Consider the following 3,960-nt stretch of genomic DNA (forward strand, 5'->3'; position numbering starts at 1 on the left):
GTTGCTTGACCTCACATGCAGGCTCCTTGGCACAAACTTCAACAATTCCCTCACTCCTACATCCTGCAGGCCTAAAAATCCAGCAGCAGCACATTGAGGATACCAAGTTCTGCTGTCAACTCACAAGGTAGCCAGTTTCCCTGAAAGAAGATTGCTGCAGCCTCCAAGAACATATACGGATGAGCAAGAGAAAACATTTTGCCTTGTAACTCTGTTTAAGGAAGATGCTCCAAAATTCTTCTTGTTCAAATACTGTCCTTAAATGCATTTGCATATGGAGCCTTCTTAGGTGAGCAACTGTTCTCCTTATACCATTTTGTGGTCCCAGTGCAGTGTATTGGGTTTCTCTCTACTGGTACCGAATTATTGTTATTATTATTATTATTATTATTATTATTATTATTATTATTATTATTATTATTTACAACCAGTTTTCTCTGCCTCCTCTCTTCCCAGCCCCCCACCCATGGCCCAACTTTGCATCCCCCCACAATCCATTCCTCCTCCTCCATTGCTAATCAGAAACGGGCAAGCCTCCCCTGGATATCAATCACAATCACAATCACAATCACAATCACATTCTCTCTCTCTCTCTCTCTCTCTCTCTCTCTCTCTCTCTCTCTTTCTCTCTCCCTCCCTCATATTTTTCACTAATTTATTTAATTATTTATTCATTTGCTTTTCATGCCAATACCAGCCTCCCTCTTCTCCCAATCTTTCCCTTACACAGCTCCCCACCCCTCACTCCAATTTCTCCCTCCCTCCTGTTCTGTCTCTTTATCTGACAGATTTGCAAATCATTCTGGGGCTCAGTCTCACTGGGATGGTCCTTCATTTCCAATTTTAGCATTCTAGAGCTTCTGTAGCACATGAATATTAGACTAGCATTCAAAATTTCCCATCATATTAGCTTGAGAGGCAGAGGAACAACAGGTTAAACACAAGGACCAAGGACTGCACATTTTGGTATCCACTTTCTTTCCTTGTCTCTGTCTTTCCTTTCTTTTATTTGTTTCTATTTCTTTGGTTTTGTATTTGTTTGGAGACACAAACTCTGTAGTTTAGGATGACCCAGGACTCATTATTTTGTCAGATTCTTCCCACAATGTTAGCAATTCTCTTACCCCAGCCTCCGTGTGCATGTGTGTGTGTGTGTGTGTGTGTGTGTGTGTGTACTGACCACACATCTCTCATATGATTCTCAGAAGACAAGTATGAGAATTGGTTCTCTGGTTCTCTCCTTCTACACTATGAGCCTGGAGATGATGTCAGGTGTACAGGATTGACCGCAGCATGTTTCCCAGAGGAGTTATCTTGTTAGGCTAAAAGAGATTATTTATTTTAAAAAAATAATGTTTGAGTGTTTACTCTCCAAGTCAAAGTAAATTCTCATATGCAAACTTTTGTAAAACTGATACAGCAGGATATGTAGCCGAGGATGGCCTGATCTGGCATCACTGTGAGGGGAGCTCTTTGGTCCTGTTGACACTTGAGAACCCAGGATAGGGGAACCTTGGGCAGCTGAGGCAGGAGTAAGTGGGGGAGCAACCTCACAGATGCAGGGGAGAGGGAGGGGATGGAAGTTTGTGGTAGGGGAAACTGGGAAGGGGAATAACATTTGAAATGCAAATAAATAAAATAATCAATAAAAAAGAGAAATTTAAACACTGCTATTCAAAGGTTTAACACAGTGTTTTATAAATAATATTGGATATAATAAATGAGAGCAAATGAGAAAAGAAAATGTGAAAATGAGGGAAGGAAGGAAAGAAGGGAGGGTCAGAAAGAAGGCAGCAGAGTAAATCCTGAGATAGGAAAAACTTTCTCCAAGAAAAATGTCAATCGATTGATAATGTTTTAAAAGTTCACAGTAATATCTGTTATATACTATTCTTAGCACAAAACTTATCATTAACTCTACTGTATTCTAAAGTAAAATGGGTGCAAATTTTTACTTCATGTAAATATATTCATCTGCTGTATTATTTCTGGAATTTTCTTTAGTCTGAAACTTTAATTTTCATAATATAAATATTTCCCAATTTTCAAGGGTATCATTGAATCTTATTCTTCATAATTTATCTGTACACTTATAAAATATAATTTTCAAAAGAAAACTTGTAAGCATCTGACTATATATTATGAGTTATAACTTTATGTCTTATATATGTATAGATATATATGTATATATACTAACTTTGTATGATATAGAGGAAGAAAATACAAAATTATACAACATGTAATGTCACAGAATACTCTTAGGGACTGATTCTGAGCAGGCACAGTAGAAATACAAAATAGGATTCAGATGCTTGGCAACCATACCTGTGCTTTCATAAGTATGTAAGTCTATAAAACATCAGTGATTTTCTAACATAAAATGAAGAGTAAACATTTTGCAATCTCAGATTTTGGGGTAATTTTATAAAACATCACTTGCTAGTATGAAACAATTGTTGAGCCAAATGTGAAGCATATTCTAATCTTAAAAAAAAAAAAAAAAACTTTTAAAAAATCTTTTAAAACAATGCTTTTTAAATAAATTTGTGTTGCATTTAATTTTAAGTTAGTATGAGGGTAAATGCAATGCTTGGTTAACATAAATATAAGAAAATTAATGCGTGTTTTAACCTGATTTTCTGTGGAAGCCTTATTTTAAAAATCCCCCAGGCTCATTTCAATTCCAATTGCCTTTTCTCTGTAACTTAGAAACATCTGTCAGAAGGGGTTCCTTAGGGAAGATATGCAACTTCCAAATTCTGAATCACACACCTATGTAACAGTTGGATGCAAGTGGCAGTGCCTTCCAAAGTGGGATTAAATTGCATTGGCGGTGGCAAGCTGGTTTCCTGCCTTGATTCCCTCAAAACAGACTTGCTCATTCAAATTTGCATTAGCCTTTCTCAAAGAGTGCCCTGCCAGATTTGTGGGGCTTTTTCTCACAGAATCCACCAGCAGCCAGCAGCTATCAAAAACCCTGTTGTTCTTTGTCTTAGTCAGGATATTTTGGGTTGTGTTAGAACTGGGATATATAGTTATGTGCATACATATACAACAAATAGTTGTAATTACTCTTATTCTGTGTAATTATGGTATCTTCTGAAATGGCTCATCAACTACCATTCATCAATAAAATTACTAAGACCCTGAAGATGAAAGTTACATTATGCTTTTTTATATTTTTTAATTTAATTTTTTTCATACAATATATTTTGATCGTATATTTAACAAAATTTCCCCAGCCTTCACAGACTGGAGTTTAGGACACCAGCATATAAGATTGTTATGAGTATTCTCTGTCTTGATTCTGAAGTCACAGTGTTTTAAACTATTTCCTTCCAAGTTATTACAATATGTATTCATGCTATTAAAATGTGTTGTCCTTTTAAATACAACATGATATGAGCAAACCAAGTCAATAACCTACTTAGTAGTGGATTTTTGTAAAATTCTAACATTTGATCTGTATTAGGCCTGCATACCACATCATCGAGCAAAATTTCAAACAAGAGCAAAGATATTTGATCCATATTACTGAGTACTGTACTTTTCTTGTTCCACACACCTGAGGATTGCACTTTTTGATCATTTGTTTCTTGTTTCTTCCAAACCACATTCTCTGATAACTGCATTTTTTTATTCTCTCCTTCAGCGTGTTCAACTAATGAAGAGCCCACAAGTGTTGGAGCTTGAGGGAGACCTGCCTGTCTTTCAAGAAGCATTGGAACACTCAGAGTGAGTGCTAGGGAGGCAGGGACTACTGAATATTATGAAGCTTTGAAGGGTTAGAAGGACTACCGAACCAATTCAAATTCACAAGTCAAGCTGTATTGAATTGAAGGTAAAGGAATTCTGATGGGAACAGGCTATGTGCAAAAGGAGGGGTCCAGCATAAAGGAAGATTGGTCTCCTGATAAACTTGGTTTTTGTTAAAGTCTAAATAATATATTCATAAGGTAT

This window comes from Arvicanthis niloticus, chromosome 3, assembly GCF_011762505.2.
Source record: "Arvicanthis niloticus isolate mArvNil1 chromosome 3, mArvNil1.pat.X, whole genome shotgun sequence".
NCBI classification, from domain to species: Eukaryota; Metazoa; Chordata; class Mammalia; order Rodentia; family Muridae; genus Arvicanthis; species Arvicanthis niloticus.